The following is a 22,598-nucleotide window of genomic DNA, read 5'->3' as shown; positions in this document are numbered from 1 at the left end:
AGTATAGGCAGTGATAAGGTCTCCCCTCAGCCTCCTCTTCTCCAGGCTCAACATTTCCAGCTCCCTCAGCTGCTCCTTGGAAGTTTTGCCCTCCAGCCCCTTCCCCAGCCTGGTTGCCCTTCTCTGGACACACTCCAGGACCTCAATGTCCTTCTGATGGTGAGGAGCCCAAAACTGAACACAGTATTTGAGGTGTGGCCTCACCAGTGCCCAGTCCAGGGGCACAATCCCCTCCCCAGACCTACTGGCCACACTGTTCCTGACACAAGCCAGGATGCCATCGGCCTTCCTGGCCACTCAGGCACACTGCTGGCTCATGTTCAGCCTGCAGTCCCCCAACACCCCCAGGTCCTTCTCCTCCAGGCCGCTTTCCAGCTGCTCTGCCCCAAGCCTGCCGTGCTGCACAGGGTTATGTCACATCCCAAGCGCAGGACTCTGCACTTGGCCTTGTTGAACCTCCCCCGTTGGTCTCAGCCCATCCAGCCAGCCTGTCCAGGTCTGCAGAGCCTCCCAACCCTCAGGCAGATCAACACTTCCTCCCAGCTTGGTGTTGTCTGCAAAAAGACTGAATCTGGAAAAATGGCTTTAACTAGGAAGCAGTACCTGACTTGAAAGGTACTTAAGGGTCCAGAAGAAAAATATACAAGTGTGTTGCCTCAGTGTCCTTATCTGATGTGTACCAGGGAGCTGGGGTTAGGAGGATTTTGTTTTGTTCAGAGGATGATGGCAAATGAATGGAATGGGGTGGTGAGTGTGCAGAAGGTAGGAATGCAGGAAAATAGTATTTCACTGCTGCTGAAAGCAGATGGTGGTGGTGGTTGGTGTGTTTGGTTGAGAAATCATTTAAGTTTCTAGGTGGGTTCAGTGAGAAGAAAGTGTATATTTTCAGTTGCCTACGTTTTTGAGGTGGACAAGGGAAACCTTAAATGAATCCATGTCTCTGTCACTGGTGACATTCTTTGGACCTTCCCCCATGAAATATTTGTGAATTTTATCTTTCTGCTAAACCTGGATGTTCTTTGATATGCTACAGTGGGGGGTTGGACTTATTTTTTTTTTTTTTTCTGGAGAACTACACTGTGAATTTGAAACACTAGAAATCTAAGGTATGTCTTGGGAGGTGGTGAGTCTCAGTGTAGCTTCTAGCAACCACCTGGAATGAATTCTGGACATGCTGCTGAGTGACACTGGCTGTTCCTTCCTGTCTGCCTTGTGCAGCTGTGCCCACTGGGAAGATGGGCATAGTCTCCTCCCCACTGTCCCTCTCTCACCTATTTCCTCAGCTGCTTTTTGTGAGCTCTTCAGTTAACTGAAACCAGGTTTTTTTAGGCTGAAGCTATCTCAGATCATTTTGACCACAATAGGTTAGGGAGCAACTGCCTGACCAGCTCAGTGATGGATCTACCTGTTGGAAGCACAATTTTCAGGCATATCCCTTAGAAGATGCATGTTGCCATGAGGCAAGGAGACCCCTTGAAGCAATGTCCCAAGCCTGCTCTGAAGAAAAGTTTCCAGTTCTGTGTGGAAATGGAAGATGTAATGTACTCTTGTATCACACCCTGAGTATTGATGTGCACATTTGGGAAGCAGTTCAAATGTGAAGAGCACATGAAATGTCCTTGGAGGGTGGAAAAGCTGTAAGTTAACATTCCTAAAGCCCACCCATGTGGAGATAGCAATTAGGAACAAATATCACCTGGATATCTTGGGTGGAAAAAGCATATGGCATCACAGTCTGTATAACCTTTGCCAGGGTGTTTCTGTGAATCACAGAACTTTAAGAGTTGGAAGAGACCTCAAAAACTCATCTAGTCCAACCTCCTGCCAAAGCAGCATCACCCAGACTAAATCCCCTGACAGGATGCATTTCTGTGTGAGTATCTCCAGAGAAGGTGACTCCTCAACCTCTCTGGGCAGCCTGTCCCAGGGCTCCATCACCCTCACAGTGATAAAGTTCCTCCTTATCTTCACATGGAACTTCCTCTGCTCCAGTTTGCACCCACTGCCCCTTGTCCTATCTCTGGCCATCCCTGAGAAGAGCCTGCCTCCATCCTCCTGACTCTTGCCCTTCACATATTTATAAACCTTAATTAGGTCACCCCTCAGTCTCTTCCAGGCTAAAGTGGTCTAGCTCCCTCAGCCTGCCCTCACAAGGGAAGTGTTCCACTCCCTTCATCTTGGTGGCCACAAGGACACACTGCTGGCTCATGGTCACCCTGCTGTCCCCCAGGTCTCTCTCACCTACGCTGTTCTGCAACAGACCAGTCCCCAACCTATACTGGTACCTGGGGTGGTTCTTCCCCAGATGCCAGACCCTGCACTTGCCCTTGTTAAACCTCAGTAAACTTCTCCCTGCCCACCTCTCCAGCCTGTCTCAGTCTTGCTGAACAGCAGCACAGCCCTCTGGGGTGGCAGCCACCCCTCCCAGTTTGTGTCATCAGCAAACTGGCTGACTGTGCACTCTGGTCCCTCACCCAGGTCATTGATGAATACATTGACTAGTACCAGTCCCAGGACAGACCCCTGAGAGACTCCACTAACTCCAAGCCTCCAGCTAGACAGTGAAGGTAGGCAGTGCTTTGGTGTCTGAAGGTCTTGGGCCCAGAGAGCCGTACTGACAGCGCTGCTTCTCTTTGCTGTCAGAGGGGGGACTGGTGCTGGGCACTGGGTTTATTTACAGCAACAAATTCAGAGTGTTGGAAAAATTGGTTTTGCTCTTGCCTGTTTTGAAAGAATCTGTAGCATTTCCTGAGATAAGAGTGGGAAGGGATGAAAGGCAAACCGGGGAAACAAGCAGTGAAGGCATTTCAAATGTGTTCAGCCCAAAGCCTGCAGCCTGGAAGAGCTGTTGTGGCAGTAAAATACTGAGAAGGTTCTAAGTTCACTCTTCAGCTGGGAAATTTTTCAGATTTATAGCTGTGCCCAGTGCCCCTGGGAGTCCTGCACGTGGTGTGACGCGGGTTAGGTCACTGTGAGCTTCCTGCCGCCTGCCTTCACTCTGCTGCTGTAGGGAATGAGTTTACAGGGAGTTTTCTCTTTCTGTTGAAATATTTACAGCTGCTAGTGCTGAACCAGAAAATAATAAACCAAAAAATTTTTCCATTTTGATCTTCTGAATGCACTGATGTGGCAGGTCTGATGAAAGCTTTCAGAGAAAGGAATCGCCCTGCGCATGTGCCAACCACATCACAAGTACACTTCTTTGTTACCCATGCTTTTGCCTTTCAGTGTCATGTAGAATTGCAGAAGGCTGGCTCTGGAGTCATCTAGGACAGCATTGGATGTCTGATACATCTTCAGTACTGTCCTTCGGTGCCTTGCTGTGTTCATGTACTCAGAAGTCATAGAAACATGGAATTGTCTTGGTTGGAAGGGACCTTTCAGATCATCAAGTCCAACCATTGACCTAATTTGTCAAAACCATGAAACCACGTCCTTAAGTACTGTGTCTAGCTGTCTTTTTATCCAGGGATGGCATCTCTGCCACCTCCCTCAGCCAGGAAAGCTTTATTGGGGGGGGGGGGGGGAGGTGTTTACATTGGAGGTGTTACACAGCAAGAGGCTGATCACTGCCTCATTTGTGCCACCAGAGAAAACTCGGTGGAGAAACCAAGTACAAATACTGCATTGTTGGTCTTGCAGAGTAAGAAAACCTCTCTTTGTGCTTTCTGTGTGACAGCTGGGTGGTGATTTAGATACTAAAAGAAAGTGAGATAAAGTCTCTGTTTTGTTTAGATTGATAGTGACAGGTCAGATTTTAATAGATAATGTTACTGCCATGCAGCAGAACCGAAGTTGGTTGGTGGGCTACACAACACCAACCTGAGTTAAACTTGTTTAAAGACTTGCTTTAAAATCAAAGCAGTTGTAGAAGGAAGAGCCTTTAGCAGGAAGAATCTCTGGCTTGGCTTCCAAAGGTAGAACTGACCCCATCTTCAGCTGTGGCAGATGCTCTGGAGTGACTGTCTCTGTGCTTGGAAATTGTAGATGTTGGAAAAGCGCATTAAATCCTCTCACAACTGAGTGATACGTCTGGGTAACTCTGGGCTTTGCATTAAGCTCTCATTGTTATTGGAAACAATTCTAGGGGAGAAATTTGAACCAACACTGGAAATTGCTGAATCCTTCCTCATACCTTCTAGATGATCTTTATTGATTTCTGTTTCTAATTAAGCTCAGCGCTGTATCCTGATAATAGGCTGTGCTTCAGTTTCAGATTCAGAAGATACCACGCGAACCCTGATGCCATCAAAGGCTCATACCTGGGACAAAGCATTGGGTTTTTCTGGTTCTTCCAGTACTGCTCTGGTTGGGAGGAGCTGTTAGCAGCCAAAGACAGCCCCAGCTTTGGCTGCGTTGTTTCTTTCCCTTGAAGCTGAAACATGACTGTTATAGGTCTTTGGGTGATGTTGGGGAAACCCAGTAAGTCAGAGTGGTCTGATGTGGGGGTGATGTATAAGCTGGAGACTTTCTAATAGTCCTTGCTGCTGCTCTTGAGTCTACTTAGATGTTTGTGGTGGTGTATCATTTACTTGTGAATTCAACCAAACGTGACTATAGATACTTTCTGAGTAATGTTTGCCTCTGTCACTTTGGTGTTCCAGGTTAATGTTACTTGTCTGTGGCCTTGTCAGTGCTGTTGGGACACAGTTGTGGACTGGGGGGAAGGAGATCGTAGCATTGTTTTAATGCTCATGATTTACATGGAGACCAACCCATCAACACGAGATGCATAATTTTTAATGTAAACTTCCAGAAAAATAACTCCTCCTCTGTATCATGCTGAACATCACCCTGCTGTTGTGTTTCAGTACAGATACTGTGATCTCCTGTTGTCCACTACTGTTACACGGGTTTTGGGCTCAGCAGAGCCTCAGTGCTCTGCTTGTAGCTCCTCAGTTTCTCCAACCTTGCCCTGTACTTGGTGAACCATTGTGTGTGTATTTTGGCCCATCTGGCTGTTTTCCTCAGAGGAGGCAGAGCATTTGTCCAGCCCTTGCTGTATTGTAGAAGCCTGGACAGTAAGGGTGGTTGAAGAATGCTTGCCATGATTCCATAAACTGTGAACGAGCTTAACTAGAGCTGTGCAGGAGGATTCCTGTGTAGCAGCACAAGTGTTTAAAATTCGGTGTTAGGGTGTGATGAGAACTGGACACGGTAGCAAGAAGCGTTGGGCAGCCTTCACGAGCAGTGACCTCTGCCTTGTAGAGGCCCATCCCCTCTGCCACAAATAGAATGATAGACTCATAGAATGTGTTAGGTTGGGCTTTGGAGGTCTCTTCCATCTACTCCAACCTCCTGCAAGCAGGGACATCTTCACTAGATCAGGTCGCTCAGAGCCCCAGCAAGCCTGACCTAGAGTGTCTCCAGGGATGGGGCCTCCATCACCTCTCTGGGCAACCTGTGCCAGTGTCTCACCACCCTCATATTGAAGAACTTTTTCCTAATATCCAACCTAAATCTCCCCTTTTCTAGTTTAAACCCGTCACCCCTTATCCTGTCACTCCACTGGGGAACAGTTCTTCCCCAGTTTCCCTGTAGGCACCTGTCAGGCACTGGAAGGCTGCTATCAGGTGCCCCCAGAGCCTTCCCTTCTCCAGGCTGAACAAGCCCAACTCTCTCAGCCTGGCTTCACAGCAGAGCTGCTCCAGCCCCCTGATCATTTTTGTGGCCTCCTCTGGACATGCTGCAGCAGGTCCATGTCCTCCTTGTGCTGAGGGCTCCAGAGCTGGACACAGCACTCCTGAGGTCTCCCCAGAGCAGAGCAGAGGGGCAGAATCCCCTCTCTCCATCTGCTGGCCACACTTCTCGTGGTGCAGCTCAGGATGGGTTTGGCCTTCTGGGCTGCAGAAGCACATTGGTGGCTCATGTCCAGCTTCTCATACACGAATTCCCTCAAGTCCTTTTCCTCAGGGCTGCTTTCCAGCACAAACCACCCACAGGTCGGCAAGGTGGTGTGGAGGCTTCACCACTTAGGCACTCATTACGATAAGAGATGGGGTTTGGGTTGCACTGCAGAGGTGTGAGTGTGCCATGTTTGACTGTCATGACACGTTATCCACCCACCAGCAGGCCGGGATGAGGAACTGGAAATGGGTGTACCGTCTCCCCAGAGCTTCTGGCACAGGATGTGAAAGGCTTTGTTTGGGAACCTGACATCAGTCCCACTCTTTGATCGTGCTGTGCCTGTGAATCTCATGGCCCCACTGCCTCCAGGAACGTCAGCTCACAGCACGTGCTCTTCCCAGCAGCAGGGACTTCCCGTTCACTGGCAGGAAGGACCCTGGATGGGGCAGTTCTCTGGGCTTGGACACTGTCCTGGGAAGGAGCTCTCTGGAGCAACAGTGATAACAGTGGAGCCATGGTGGCCTGTAGATAGAACTGTTGCAAGGGTTTTTCTCTGAGTGCCTGACCATCATTAATCATGGGGCTGGTCTGTAATTCACTAGGCAATTTGATGATATTTGGGGGAAAAAAAGTCTTTGTGTTTCGTGGTTTTCAAACAGGCTTTTGTGACACTGGAAAAATTCTGAAACCAGCCTCAAATGGTGCCTTGGTGTTTGTGAGTACAAAGATTAGGTCCCTTTGGCTGGGGGGATGAGAGGGGGAAGGGGTATAATGCCTCTAGAACTGTACAAGTAAGGAAGATGAGGTTCTTTTTTTTTTTTTTACTCAAAAAGCTTTGATTTATTTCTATATAACCCCCCAATACCATTAAGAAAGACGAAACCAAATTATCAGTAACCCATCCTGCTCCCACAAATGGCTTCCCTTGTAAATGTTCTTGAGTAATCCTCAGGGGTGAGGGAAACGTTACTAAATTCAGCAGCAGTGTCTGAAATATCCACAGTGTGGAAACTGAGAGGGAACTGAGGGAATTGTAAAAGCTGGATTCTCTTTCAGCTTGAATGTCTAATAACTGAAGATCGTATTAACGGGGGGTCGAACCAGCTGCTGCTCTCTGGAAAGAAATACTTTCTCCTATAGAGTAGCTTTTAAAAAATACACTGAGGGTGCTATTGATACCTTGGGCCTGGAGGGTCAGTTGCAGAAAATCATGTTTGTGCCCAGGTTTCAGCTTCAGATAAATGTGTCTAGTCTCCAAATTAAAATCCAGCTTTTCCTTTGGAGCAGGGTTTGCCTGCCCCCCAGGGTTTGCCTGCCCCCCAGGGTTTGCCTGCCCCCCAGGGTTTGCCTGCCCCCAGGGTTTACCACCTTTGTTTTGAGGTCCGTTATGTGACGATGAAGTACGTGACACTTGCTGATGAGGAGAAGGATGGAGTTCAGTCTGTCCCACACTAGTCAGCCTTCAGCTCCGTGCTGGGTTATCCTTCAGCTGCATCATGACGGCTGCCTTGTACCAAAATACTCTCCAAAATACTGCTGCTGGCTTCTGAATGTTGGGAGGACATGCAGTGAAGCCTGATCTCTACTTCCCATCCCTAGTTTCAGCTTGTTTCTGAACAGAGGTATATACAACCTGGGAGAGGAGCTCCTGGAGAGCAGCCCTGCTGAGGACCTGGGTGTCATGATGAATGAGAAACTTCCCATGAGCCAGCAGTGGCTCTGGCAGCTCTGAAAGGCGATGGGATCCTGGGCGCCATCAGAACAGGGGTGGCAGCAGGGACAGGGAGGGGATTGTCCCTCTCTGCTCTGCCCTGGTGAGGCTCCAGCTGGAGTCCTGTGTCCAGAGATGGGGCCTCACTACAGGAAAGATGTGGGACTGTTGGAGAGGGGTCAGAGGAGCCACAGAGATAGTCAGAGGGCTGGAGCAGCTCCCCTATGGAGAGAGGCTGAGGGAGCTGGGCTGGTTCAGCCTGGAGAAGAGAAGGCTGTGGGGGGACCTCACTGCAGCCTTCCAGTCCCTGAAGGGAGCAGAGACACAGGAGGGGAATCAGCTTGTTAAAAGGGTAGATAATGGCAGGGCAAGGGGGATGGGGTGAAGCTGAAGGAAGGAAGGTTTAGATATTAGGAGGAACTTTTTTCCAGAGAGAGTGGTGAGGGGCTGGAAGGGGCTGCCCAGAGAGGGGGTGGGTGCCCCATCCTTGGGGGTGTTCAAGGCCAGGTTGGATGGGGCCCTGGGCAACCTTGTGTAGCTCCAGGCCTGGAGGTTGGTGTCCCTGCCTGTGGCAGGGGGTTGGATCTCTGTGATCCTTGGGGTCCCTTCCAACCCAGAGCAGTCTGTGATTCTATGATTCTGGATGTTATGATTGCTTGGAGCAAAAAGCTCAAATTCCATGGATTTTGTCATGCATGCTTATTGTATGTGATGCGCTACGTGAAGTTGCCCTTGGATTCCTCATGAGTTAGGCAGGAGGAGTAATTAATACTGGATGGAAAATTCATTCTCTGTACATCAGACCTGCTGTTCTAAGTGACACGTGCTTTTCCTACTGAAAAAGGTGGGCCAGTTGGGTAGGCCAACTGGTTTGTTCTTCCAAGGGTTCTTGACTACTGGTTAAGGATTGAAGGCTTTAGAAGATACAAACTTGAGGCTTTTTATTATTTGGTTTCTTCCCTTTCATAGAGGGAGAACTGTTAGAATTTCAGTTAAAAAAATAAAAGCTGAAAGATGCAATGGTGATTTTTGTTGTGTATGCCAAAGCCTTCCAAGAAATGTGAATGTGTGAACCAAGCAGCTCATTAAAATGCCTTCTTCCTTTAAGTGAGAACTCTTTTTATAGAAATTGTGCCCGAAACAGCAAGTGTTTTTCTCTATATATCAGGGTCATCCTGCCATGTTTAATTGGTTGAATCAATCTTTTAAGTTTGATTCTTGGATTTACAGGTTTTAAGGTGGGTTTTTTTGTTTCAACACAAACTTTTTGTGGTGAAATCTGAGGGTGATGTTCCAGTGGAAATGCTGAGGAACACCAATGCTACTTAGGCTCCAGAGAGAGACCATAGCATAAAGTATACATATACTTTTCTCTCAAGTTAAATTTTTATGATCATTAAGCTGACTCTGGTAGTGCCAGCTAATTTACTCCTCTGATGGGAGCTACGTTACTGCAGTTACTAGATGTCTCACTTAGAAAAACTCTAGTCCTTGGCAAGGAAGTTGATCCCCAAGTCATAGAGATGAAGCAAATCAGTAATTTGTTGCAAGGAGGTGGGCTGTTATCTGTGGTGGCTTATTCCCTATGCAGTCTTGCAGTTAATTAGTTTGTCTTCATGATAAGAATAATTTATAATTAAAACACCGCAGAGCTTTGTTTCCTCAAGTAAACAGGGTTTCTTTAGTTCCAGTGTCAATGGAAGTTAGATGTACTCTTCCATAGTGGATGTGAAGACCCTTGAGGCAGGTGGGATCTGTGTGATCAAGTTGTTACACGTTCTTTGGTGATGCTCCTGAGGTTCTGCGCTCCTCCAGGGTGCTGGAAGGAGGTCTGCAAGAAAACAGGACAGCCCTGAGATTCTTAGTTAGTGGTTAGTAAATGGCAGGAAGATGCTTTTATGTTATTTTCCATAAACAGTCCTGATTTCTGGGAGGTCTTATATATTTTCAAGTGTTGACTCAAAGATCTCTACTGTGGTCTGTCCTTTTGGTGTTCTTAACGAGGTTTGATGTAGTGTTGAAGTGCTTTGCAGTGAGGATGTAAGCTGCTCCACGGTGTGGGAACTCCAAGCCCCCATGTGCTCCAGAAGTGCCATCCCCTGGCTGTGGGCCCCCGACACACATCAAGTGGTTTGAGTCTCAGCAAAGTGTTTTGTTCTGTCAGTACAGCTGAAGAACATGGTGGGGTTGTGCTCATCATGACTTTGGATACTGGACAGGCCTGAGGTAGAAGCCCCTGAAGGGACTTCTGTAACCACCTTCTCACTGGTACCGTAACACACGGAGCGCGTGCTTGTGCCAGATTTCTCTTTAGAAAGGAGCAGGTGCACTGCCTGCAGCTGTGGCAGGCATGCAGTCGCCTGAATCTTCCCCAAAAGTGCTTTTTTTTATCAGGGAAGGCCTGGCTCTGTGAACACAAGAGCAGTTCCCTGGAGTAGGACGCGGTGGTGTTTGTGCAGGCATGTTGCAGAGCAGGGCTGTGCTTGGAGGAAGCCACACAAGTTTGAGCAGCCTTTGAAAATCAGGTGCTTCGTGCTCTTTGGCTCGTCACTCCCAGCAGTGTTTCAGAGTTCCAACTACACCTTCATTTTCTTGGCTTATTCTAATGGAGTTTCTGCTGTTCTATGGGATGGATGCTGCACCTTGTGTCTTCAGGCCTGCCTGCTGCCTCTCCAGGAGCTGGGGATGGGTGTTATAGCGATGAAGTGGAAGAGGCTGGAAGTGCAATTTAAACTGTGTCAGTCTTCTGTAATGAAAGTCTCTTTTGAGAAGGGTTTAGCTGCTCATCGCTTCCGCGAGCGGAGTCGGCGCCGCTCAGCATCCGAATTCCCCTGTTTTACCCAAAGCTATATGCGCCGCTTTGGGGCAAATTTTCAAACTAGAATTTTGCCATTCCTATCCCCTTTGGGCAAATAATTGTTCTTCAGCTTTTCCTGTACATGCATAATGAATAACTTTTGTTTGCTGACAGTGTCAGCGATAACGTGGCTGTGATTTACAGCCTTTCTCTCTTGCCTGGTTGCTTCGTCTCTAGCGCAGCACGAAATGCCACACAGAGAGAATAAACCCTGCCCTGGGAAGGTGGCTCCAGTGAGGAGGTAAATGAGAATTACTGTGGGAGAGCACTATCCTGTCACCTTCCCTTTGCAGAAAAAACATAAGGCCCAGATCCCACTTTTACTAATCAGTTCAGAAGTGTTTCAGGCAGCTCTCCAGGAGTTTGTGTGGAGTGGGTAGGGAAAAGCACCACCAGAGGTTTCATTGTGTAAGATGGGGCTTGTGAGGCCTCAGGAACTGTAGGGTATCAGTCCTTGGCACTGACAGTACATTTCCTTTCAGCTATATGCCTAATCTGAATGCTGCATGGTTATTGCTCTGCTAATTTGCTTAAATTACCATTAGTGTGATTAAGAATTCTAAGAGTTGTTAATCTCCCCTGTACTTTTTTTGATTATAACTGAAATATTATAGGCATCAACTGGGAGGATTACAAGCAAGAGAGCTGAGGATTTAAACAATTAACCTATTAACTTCTGTGGGATTCACCAGGGTTGCGAGCGGTGCGGAGGGACACGAGGAGTTTGGGAAGCCCTGGAGTGGTTCCCATTGGCTGCTCTCTCTGTGTTCCTGTTAGCAAAGCTCTGCCTTGGTGCACAGGAGCAGCACAGCAGCACTTTGAGTTCTGGGGCTAAATACAGAGACTTTGAATCTTAAACTGGTTCCCTTGCATAGGTTGAACTGGGTTTCTTTAGTTTCATGTTGGATTATAATTGGTGATGTCTTTTAGGTTCACTTCAGCTGCCAGTTTGAGGCTGATTCTTGCAGTGGGATGAGAAACACATCCCTGGATTGCAACTTCAGTGGTGATAGGAAGGTTTAAGATTCATTAGGAGGTGTGTTTGCTTGTAACTAATTGTACAGGTTCCAAAGATTGCCTTCAGTTCACTTGGAATCTTCCTGTGTTTTAGTCATTAAGATCCAGGGGGGTTAAATTTTATTTTAGAAGGGGAGTTGGAGTGTGATACATTGGTACGGTGTGGTGCTGTGGTGTGTCTGGTCACAGAGAAGCTCATACTCCAAATCCACCCTGCTTCTGACTCTGGTTTAGATTTGTAAGGCTTCTGATCTTTCAGCTCAGGGAAATGCTTGTTTAAGATTTGCCATTCAGGCTCAGATGTTTTGCAGCATGTCTGAGATGCGAAAGTGTCTACTCGAGTCACGGACTCTGCTTCAGGAGTGCGTTCATTGGAATGCCACCCTGAGAGCTCTCTCAGGGCACTCCCTCAGTGAGAAACCTTCTGACCAAGGCACCATGGGCTTTTCCTTACCCAACTGACACTTTCATGCGTCTCATATATGTTAGACCTCTCTGTGAGATGTGGCTGCCACCAGGTCTGCTCTGCCTGAGTCATCCTCCTGTCCACAGAATCATGAGGTTGGAAAAGACCTTTGAGAACATTGAGTCCAGCTGTATCTGTCCTGTGCTTAACCAGATCCCTGAGCACCTCATCTGTTAAATACATCCAGGGTCAATGACTCAACCCCTCCCTGGGCAGCCTGTGCCAGTGCCTGGTAACTCATTCAGTGAAGAGCTTTTTCCTGATGTCTGATCTGACCCTGCCCTGGGGCCGCTTGAGGCCATTTCCCCTTGTCCCATCTCCTGTCCCCTGGCTGAAGAGACCATCGCCCACCTCTCTGCACCCTCCTGTCAGCTCAGTGTAGGGGGTGAGAAGCTCTCCCCTCAGCCTCCTCTTCTCCAGGCTCTTTGCTTCAATGAAAGGGTGCCTGGCTGACATGGGACCAGGAAAGGGGAATGTTGGTGGTGGAGCAACCCATGGGATGGATGGGACCGGGAACTTTTGGCCACGGGGCTCTGGAGGCTGAGCAGAGCCTGCTCTCAGGGTTGGAGGATGGCTGTGTGCTTACAGCCTCTTCCTTGAATGATGACACTGTGCAGAAGATGGTGTGGGGCAGCTGAACTTTATTCTGCACAGAGATGTGAGCAAGGTGAATGCTGCAGCACAACAGGAGCTGTGCGGGACCAGGCAAAAGGCTTGTGGGTTGGTATCTTGTTCCTAACAGTGTCCAAAAGCAGATGGCTGAGTGACTTGTAAGTCGAGGGCATGAGGAGTTAATGCTTCCCTCAAGTACTGTCTTGTTCTCCAGCCTTTTGCAGGTTGGGTGTTTTCTGAGCTACATGTGCTTTCTACGTGATTTAGCAATCCTCAATGAGTTCCTTTGCTATTAATCCATCCCCTGTTCCTGGCCCCCTCACCCCCATGTAAAAGCTCTGTGTTTGCAGCATCCCATGACACTGGGAGGAGCAGCACCTTTATGTTTGTCTTGAACCTGATCTCTTTTAGCTTTTAGTTGATTACTTCTCTTCTCCTAGCTTGCATGGGAGAAGGCTGAAGCAATCTGTCTGTGCTGCCCTGCTGTACCAGGTGTGACTTTATAAGCCTGTACTTGTCTCCCTTTTGGTCATTCCTTTTCAGACCACAGAGCCTTAGCTTGGCTAAGAGGGATGATGGGACCCTGGGGGGCATTAAAAGGAGCGTGGCCAGCGGGCCCTGGTCAGGCCCCACCTGGAGTGTTGTGTCCAGTTCTGGGCTCCCTGGGATAAAAAAGCCAGGGATCTCCTGGAGAGAGTCCAGAGGAGGCTATGGAGATGATGAAGGGCCTGGAGCATCTCCCCTGTGAGGAGAGGCTGAGTGAGCTGGGGCTGTTCAGCCTGGAGAGGAGAAGACTAAGGGGGGACCTTATTAATGTTTATCAATATCTGAAGTGTGGGATGCAGGGGGAAATGGCCAGCCCCTTTTCAGTGTCTGTGGGGACAGAATAGGGGGCAATGGCTGCAAGTTGGAGCATAGAGAGTTCCACAACAACATGTGGAAGAACTTTTCCCCAGTGAGGATGAGGGAGCCCTGGGACAGGCTGACCAGGACCTGTGTGACCTTTCCTAGGGAGCTGCTTTGGCACGGGGTTGGACCCAATGATCTTTGGAGGTCCCTTCCAACCCCTATGGTTCTGTGATTCTGTGACTGCAGAGCCTTAGCTTGTTTGTTGGTTCCTTATATAGAAGCTGTTCTTGAAGTGGATTGTAATTAAGGTTGTAATTTGGGGGATTTCTAAATTAGAAGAGACTTTGATGTGAAGATAGGGCTGCCTTCACTGATCTGAAATGAAAGCAATGGGGAACTCTTAATTGATGCAGAAAGCAAGCCTGCAGAGTTTGTGTCATTACAAGCTGAAAATGGGAAAACACAAACCTTCCATTGTTTTAATTTGATCCAGAGAGAAGTACTCTGCCTGGTGATCAGGAACACATCTGGTCCCCGTGGCAGTGGCTGTTGGAAGTTCTCATTGTGCTCCACTAGGAATGAGACTGGCTTGGTGGAGCAGTGGGTTCACTCAAGTTATTTTTTTACTGTTTGCAGACCTACTTTGGTTGTTTCTTCCCCCCCAAAGTGATCTGAGGCCATGTGTATTCAGTGAACAAGCAGCTTAATATATGAAACGATCTTACAAATCTATGCCCCTTTTGGCCCTTGTCAGGTTCTCAGTCTGACACACAAGCACACCGCCCCGTTGCGAAGGCTGTTACTAAAACCCAAGATACTTCCTGGCTAGCTGGATTTAACTTGTCACCTCCTCCTTTCCCCTTCTTAAAGGGGGGAAGTTATGGAAATCTTCAGCTCCGTGTTCTCCTCCCGCTTCTCCACAGGATCTGAGTGCCTGGTGCAGTGTACAGGCTTTATAGTACTGATGTATTGAGAAAATATTCAATATCTGATTTTTTTTTTCTTCTTCTTCAGGGGATAGTGCCATGATTTATTCATTAGGCTCACTTTAAATCCATATTTATTTCTGTTTTGGTATTCAGCACCATGAAATCTGAATCAGCCCTAAACACTAATGAATGTATTTCTGTGCTCTGCTGAAGTGAAGTGGTGTCCAATCCATTTAAAAATTGACTGAGATGCAAAAAAATGAAGATGAAATGTATCCAGCTGTTTCAGTGCCTAGCTTGAGACACTTAAACATTGATTTTTCAGGTTGCACATCTCTTAATGTGTCCCTTTAGGGCTGTGATTGGCGTTATGTGCTGGAGAAGGTTGAGCAGCTCCGCTTCTCTGTCCAGCCACTGACCCAGATCACAAGCCTGACGGATTGCAGTCACCTGTCAAAAACTGGATTTGCTTTTTCAACCTTGGCCCCCACCCCACCAGTGAGGCTGGGGCAGGGAAGGTGTCTGATTGACCCTTCGTTCCCGTGTCCTGGTGCTGTTGTCAGTAAACGAGTTGGAGTCAGAAGCGTTCATATTCATCGTGAAGATGATCAGGGGGCTGGAGCCCCTCTCCTGTGAAGCCAGGCTGAGGCCGCTGGGCTGGTTCAGCCTGGAGAAGGGTAGGATCCAGGGAGACCTGATTGCAGCCTACCAATACTTAAAGGGGTCCTACAGGCAAGTGGGAGAGGGGCTGGTCACCAGGGAGTGCAGGGACAGGACAAGGGGCCATGGCTTCAAGGTGAAAGGGGACAGGTTTGGATTAGACATTAGGAAGAAATTCTTTACTGTGAGGGTGGTGAGGCCCTGGCACAGGGTGCCCAGAGAGGCTGGGGAAGCCCCTGGATCCCTGGAGGTGTTCAAGGTCAGGTTGGATGGGGCTTTGGTCAGCCTGGTCTAGTGAGGGTGTCCCTGCCTATGGCAGGGGGTTGCAGCTAGATGGGCTTTGAGATCTCTTCCAACCTAAAGCATCCTGTGATTTTTATGCTATTGGGCCAGGAGGAGAGCGGTCATCTTCCTCCTGTGTCCCCAGCTCCAAGGGGCTCTTCAGGCTGGAGAGGTTGGATGGAGGTGGGAGATTGCTGCACATTTGATGCGGGAAGGGAAGGCTGGCTGGCCTGGGCCACCTCAGCCTGCAGAGGGGATAATGCTGCTGGATTCTTTTCAATTATGTCCTTTTTATGCTGTGATGTCTGTGCCTGTCCCTGACCTTTCTTGCATGCCATGCTCATCGGTGACTTTCTACTGTACTTTCCTTTCCTCTGTATCTTGTCATGTTTTGGGTCCCTCAGGTGCCTCCTCTTACTGCTTGAGCCCTCTGCCTCTTTGGTCAGTTCATGCCTTTTTTTTTTCCTTCTCTGTCTCTGTTTGTCCCTCTCCTTTCCTGAGATCTTTAACAGATGTCCAGCCAGGCCACTTCTCTTACTGTGTGATCTGCCTTGGTCTGTATCTGTGCCTGAATTTATCCCACTCATCCCAGCTCTCACCACATTCTACCATTCCCCAGACACCCCCTTCGCTTGTGCATCTTTGAAATGAAAAACAAATCATAGAATCACAGAATCAGTAAGGTTGGAAAAGACCTGCAAGATCATCTAGCCCAACCGCCCCCCTACCACCTCTGTTACTCACTAACCCATATCCCCAGGTACCTCATCCAACCTTCCCTTGAACACCCTGAGGGACGGTGACTCCACCACCTCCCTGGGCAGCCTGTTCAATGCCCAACTGCTCTTTGAGAGAAGAGATTTCTCCTCATTTCTAACCTGAACCTCCCCAGCACAATGTGCAGCCATTCCCTCTGCTCCTGTCACTGGGTATCTGTGAGAAGAGGCTGAGCCCCAGCCCACCACAACCTCCTTTCAGGGAGTTGGAGAGAGCAATGAGGTCTCCCCTCAGCCTCCTCTTCTCCAGGCTGAACAGTCCCAAGTCCAGTCCTACCTTCACTGATGGAAAAAATACCAGAACAATTGTAATTTTATTCTTTGAGTTTTTGAAAAATGCAAATCAAGGAAGAAACTACCTGTGGGAAATTTGACTTACTTCTGTTTTGGCTCATTATAAACCCAAGGCACTAGGGTGTCCTTCCTTGTAGATGGAGGCAGTAGCTTTAACCCTAACAAGAATGGGGACAATAGCCAACCCTTTGTTTCCAGCCTGTCTTTAGCTGCTATAACTGTTTATGGGCTTTATGGTGGTTGTGAATGCATTAAGTGCAGTAATTGCCTTTTAAGAAGACTTTATACCATAATAAATGAGTAATGGTAAACAATATGATAATGAATTTTACTGAAGACTAAAAGGTGTTTGGTGGATGTGCATCACGATGTGTTCCTGCTGTGCTGGAAATTGCTTGGAACACACCTTTCTGGAAAAAAACATCCCTGTATCCAGGATAAACATCCAGAATGCTTTCATTAAATAGCCTTGGTATAGATGGAAGATCCCTGTTAGTGTTTTAATTTAGATGGTGGCATTGTAGAAGGAGCAGGGGGAGATCTAAAGGCAGTCATCTCCCAAGCTTGGCTTACAGGAGATGCTGTGGTAGCACCTGACAGGGAGGGTTTCACTTGGCTGCAGCTTGGGGCTGGATACTGGGGAAAAAGGGCTTAAAGGCTGCAGGTTGCCTCTCACCAAGGGCTCTGCTGCCTCTGCGCCGTGGGTTCTTCATGGTGCAAAGTGGGACTCTGGAATCCAATCAGATTTTCATTGCCTTTGGTGTTGCTGTAAGAAGTTTAAATTTTGATGAGTGTTCTTGTTCATTCAGATGTTTCCATGGTACTTGGAGTTGATTTGGGGTCAGACAGGCTTGATTTCCCCTTGAACGATGGGGAAAGGAGGGCTTAGGAAAGCATTGAAATAAGGAATGGAACACGTTTACTTTACTGATGCTTAGACCAAGTGCTCAGACTTCTAAAAATCACCCTAAAGTTGCTTGGAAGGCTGGCTTTGAATAATAACCATAAATCCCCCTCGATAAGCATTTTGTGTGAGCTCTTTTCATTTCTTCTGATTGATACACTTCTGTGATCTGGTTGTCTCATTTTAACACAGAGACCCATTTTGTCCCCCATTCTTTGGCACGAGTTCTTCCTTAAATGCAAAGTTCACTGCTGATAACAGCATGTTAACCCCTGACTGTGCTGTGGGAAGTTTTCCATGGGGGTGTCCCTACACAAAGGGACTTAGTCTTCACAAAGAGGAAATGTAAAGTTTCATCCAGACCCCACCCTGCCGATGGGGTTTGGATGGCTACCTTGGGGGCTGCCATGCCCAGTGCCATCCCTCACATCAGTCCGTGATGGTCTCATCGTGTCTCTCCCACAGTTTCTGGGGACCTTCTCCTGTGCAGTGTTGATCTCTGGGCTGTGCCAAGGCTCAGTGCACTCAGGTCTTGCTTGCCTTGTCTTCCCAGCTGGGGTTTGTCACACTCAGGCTCTCACGCCCCCGGGCTGGCGTGAAGCTGCGGTCATCCTGCGTGACTGGACATGGACCTGCATCATTGGACCCGTGGATCAGAGTGCAGTGGCTGGACAGCACACACTGTAGGGCCATTATCCCAAAACAGCCTGGGAATACAACCAGGGGAGGGCTGTGTTGGTATCATACGTGCTTTTTTGTCCCAGTTGGGCTTCAGTTGTGGCTCACCTGCAGTGCCAGTCCCTCCTGGCACGGGACACTTTGCAGGACAGGCCAAACCAAATCACAGTCAGCAGCAGCTCCCGTCTATTGCCATTTCTTCTCTTGACTAGTATGTGGAAGGATTAAGTTTCATTCTTTCCCACACTCATCTGTACACCCTGCAGAAGGGCAGCCAGGCACCCCAGTGTGCTGTCCCAGAGATGGCCTTGGCCAGCTGCCTCACAATCCCTGTAGCATCGCTTCAGATTGTGTGCACAGCAGCCTGCTGCAGCACCAGCCTTTGTTGTGCCTGGTGCTCACTCCTCTCCAGGCCCAACTATGTATCGTGGGGAGCTGGGACCAGGCTCTGTAAGGGTGGCTTCTTTTTCCATGGAGCACACTTGGCCCACATCGAAGAGCTTGCATTAGCTGTGTGGAGCCCTCGACCCTGTTCCTCCATGATCTAGATTGTGGAGGGTGATGGGGACAAGGTGACTAAGCTCAGTTTATTAAGCAGACCAGCATAGGCCACGTTCTGGGAAGCATTTCCTTTGCCCTTCCGTGCCTGTCTCATCAGCTGAGGTATAGCCCAGACACCTCGTGAGTCAGAATAACTGAGCCTGTGAAGGTGTTAAGCAGGAGCAGGGTGCCAGGGAGGAGCTGCTGTGTTGGAGCTGAACTGCTGAACCCCCAACAGACTGGGCAGAGGGAGAGCTGGGTTTCCCCTGAGCTCTACTGCGCCTGCTCCCTGGGGTGATATCTGGGGGCTTGGGGTGGGTGACACACCAGTTTGGGCTTAGCAGCATCTCATTCTGGGGTGTTGATTCCTCTCCGGTGCCCTGACCAGCCTCTCTCCCCTTGCCAGATGATCACTTAAAAGTGAAAGTGGCAGGATTAGGGCTGTACAGCTGATTACCTCTCCCGGGTGCTGACATCCATCGACACCCTCAGCATTTAGCCTTACAAAAGGGGATCTCTGAGGAAGCTTACTGACACCAAACTGGTGTGGTGTTTGCTTAGGGGCCGATGTGATGTTCACAGTGAATGCTTGACACCCATCAGAAGTTATATTGGAAACACAAAAAGGACGCCCAACACCTGCCCTCCCCCCCCAGTAAGGTGAAGTTACTTGTTCGTGTTTATACACAAGAAAAATAATACAAAGGTCTTGAGGAATCCTTTGCTTAATAACACAAGAATCTTCTAACCGTTCCTCTCCAAGCCTGCTGGAGGCAGGAGGCCTCTGGAGAAAGAGTAGGGACAACAGAAGATGGGAAGTAAAGAGGAGGAGGGAGAAGATGGCCTCCTTGATATCCCTGTCCTCTGTAAAATTGGAAGTTTGGGGTTTTTAGTTACTATAGTTTTGAATTGAGGGAGCTTGTTGATGACATTCACCTGAAATTGTAGAGCTAATAAAATATATTGCAAAGCAAATCCATGAAGTGAACAGTAGGGAATCGCCAGGAGCAGATGGTAGTCGCTCAGAGTTTCTCTTTGAGTTTAGGTGTGAAATCCTGAGCTACCAAGTGTGGTGTGTAACCTAGCACTTAAACTGGCTAATCAGACTGAAAAATAACACCCTAAATCAGACTAAAGATACTTGGTCAATGTGACATGAGGCTTCTGAAAGTCTTTTGGAGAAAATCTGAGAAACTGGGGGTAAGTTAATCCAATGTTGGGACCGGTTGCATTGACAAAAGATTATAGTAAAATATAGTGGTGCTGGACATGGGAAATGTCTGATATTGGGTCTGAATCAATCGTTTAACAGACAGAAAACTAGAGTGGGGGCTGTGGAACTGGTCCGTTAGCAGAGCCAGGTCGGCGCTGCTCGCTGTTGTTTGTACGCTCTTTGGGAAAGGTGGCAAACTGCCATCGCTTCCGCATTGTTTGGGGTTCTGAGGATGAATGCTGAGCATGAGGAACCTCAGAAAGAAGTAGTTGGGTGAGAAACAAGCAGTTAAAGGGCAGGTGAAGGTCCATGTGCTATCGAGTGGGGCGTACAGTCGGGCGTAGCTCTGGGTGTTTATATAGTGGGGGTGTCAGAACGGCTGGGCTTTGCAGGGGCATAAAATGCAGGTGGTGTCACACGTAGGTCTTTGGAGAATGCCAGATCTTAAAAAACAATTTAAATGCTGGGAATTGTTAGGGAAGGAACAAGCACCTAAACAGAGAAATTACTCTAGTGCTGTCTAAATCCGTGATGATCCCATACATTGAATTGGTGTGGCCCTTCTCAAAGGTAGTAAAGCCAGAGTAGGTGTAGGATGCAGCAAGGATGATCAGAGACACATGGAATGTTGAAAACATCCTGTAAAATCCTGACGGTTACAGGGAAAGCAGCTATGGACATTCGTGTTCCTTGAGTTACAGGAACCAAGAACCATCACATGGTTGATGGACGGAAAGACGCAGAAGGTGGCGGATTCTCCTACGGAGAGATGTGTGGAACTTATGCTGTGAGCATTAAGGCTGTATGAGGCTTACCTGGCTCCAGAAAGCAGTGAGAAGAGGTTTTGAAGGCAAAAATCTAACCAGGACTAGTAAACACAAAGGTATCTCCTCAGGAAATCCCTCATCCAGGGGTTGCTCGAGACTGGGAGGATACACAGAGCTGTGTTGCTCTTCTGCTCCTCTTCTCTCCTTGATCCCTGTGGGAGGCTGCTGTGTGGCACTGTGCAGCCAGTGCTGTGGTTTTATGGTCCTGGACCCGTCCTGCTGATAAGCGACCTTTGCTCGCCGCTTACCGGGGCGGGGGGTGGGGGGTGGGGGGTGGGTGGGTGCTGTGTGCCACAGAGCAGGCGCTGCCTCTTCAGCAGATGCTGGTTAGATAAGGTTGTTTCCCTAAGCGCTTCTCGCTGTGGCTGAGCAGTTGGGCTGACAATGACGGATGGTTTTGATGTGCACCTTTGTGTAGATGGGGTTAAGGAAGGGTGGGCAATGGTGCAATCTTGCCAAAGGTTTAATGCCAGTGTGCAGTGAGCATGATGAATTAATCTGCAGCTGTTAAAGCACCTCAGGAGTGAAAACCATGGAGAAACAAGCTGGTAGTGTCTGAGGTGCTCGGGGAACTTGCTGTACCTGGAAAGTTTCCTAGGTGGTTCCATTTGTGGGGATGTGCATCCACAACCTGGAGGTGTCTGTAGCCCGAACCCACGTGCCAAGCTAACAGCTCACAGCCCTGAATGGGAGCTGTTGCTGAACCCAGAGCCTCCTGCACATTGAGCAGCTCTCAGCCATGCTGAATTAGAAGAGTGAGCAATTAATTGTTTTGAATATTAGCTTTTATTTTTGGAACAGGAAAGAATCCAGATATTCCCTAGCCCTTCTGTGCAGGGAGCTGTACACAGTCCAGTAACATCTTGGCTTTCTCAGGCTTTCTTATTCCTAGATTATTGCTGTTACTTCTTACCCTGTAAACATGCAGGTAATTAATTCTCCCTGAAAGAGGAATGTCCATTTTTTAAATCACAACCCCAGCTCTATGATTTTGTTCTAAACAATCACTATAATTTTACTTTCTAATTGCTCTGTGCTGTTCATCCATACCTGGCTCCTTGGCAGCAGTAGTATCATTGAATGTTTGCTGGGTGGTGGGTTTTTTTTGTTTCTACTTCTGATGTGTTTATTTTGGGCCAGCCCCTGAAGAACAGTTCCTACTTTAACCATTTCCATTATAGGCCTGGATCTAGTGGAGTCCCTCAGGGGTCAGTAGTGGGATATGTGCTATTCAGCTAACTCATTGATGACCTGGATGAGGGACTAGAGTGAAAAGTCAGCCAGTTTGCTGATGACACAAACTGGGAGGGGTGGCTGCCACCCCAGAGGGATGTGCTGCTGTTCAGCTGAGACAGCCTGGAGAGCTGGGCAGGGGGAAGTTTACTGAGGTTTAACAAGGGCAAGTGCAGGGTCTGGCATCTGGGGAAGAACCACCCCAGGTACCAGTCTAGGTTGGGGACTGGCCTGTTGGAGAACAGCGTAGGTGAGAGGGACCTGGGAGTCCTGGAGGACAGCAGGTTGACCATAAGTCAGCACTGTGCCCTCTTGGCTAAGAAAGCCAACAGCATCCTGGGGTATGTTAGGAGGTCAAGAGAGGTCCTTCTCCCTGTCTGCTCTGCCCTGGTGAGACCACACCTGGAATACTGGGTCCCGTTCCGGGCTCCTTGTTCAGGAAGGACAGAGAACTCCTTGGAAAAGGTCTGGCACAGGGCCACCAAGATGCTTAAGGAGTTGAGTGGAACACCTTCCTTATGAGGAGAGGCTGGAGCTTGGAGAAAAGGAGACTGAGGGGTGACCTTATTCATGTTTATAAATATGTAGAGGGACTCAGGAGGATGGACACAGGCTCTTCTCAGGGATGGCAGTGACAGGACACTAGACAACGGGTGCAAGCTGGAGCAGAGGAAGTTCATTGTGAATATAAGGTGGAACTTTGTCACTGTGAGGGTGCTGGAGCCCTGGGACAGGCTGCCCAGAGATGTTGAGGAGTCTCCTTCTCTGGAGACATTCAAAACCCATCTGGATGCATTCCTGGGTTTAGTAAATGCTTTTGTATTCAAATGGTAAATGTGCATTGATAGGGAAACATCAGTCATGGACAGAAGTATAGATGGATGAGGATAAAGAGATGTTGAC

The 22,598-nt window shown here is 48.5% G+C and overlaps 1 protein-coding gene across 1 annotated transcript in view; it reads left to right on the top strand.

Annotated features, from left to right (window-relative positions):
• The window catches only part of NEO1 (neogenin 1), a gene marked incomplete at its 5' end in the record, with an annotated part of 199,823 nt that overhangs the window by 97,494 nt on the left and 79,731 nt on the right, over positions 1 to 22,598 (top strand). The window lies entirely within an intron of this gene.

The sequence above is a fragment of the Gallinula chloropus genome, assembly GCF_964237585.1.
Source record: "Gallinula chloropus genome assembly, chromosome: 9".
Classification (NCBI taxonomy): Eukaryota; Metazoa; Chordata; class Aves; order Gruiformes; family Rallidae; genus Gallinula; species Gallinula chloropus.
Note: the sequence above shows the minus strand (reverse complement) of the source record. Positions and strands in the feature narration are given on the sequence as shown.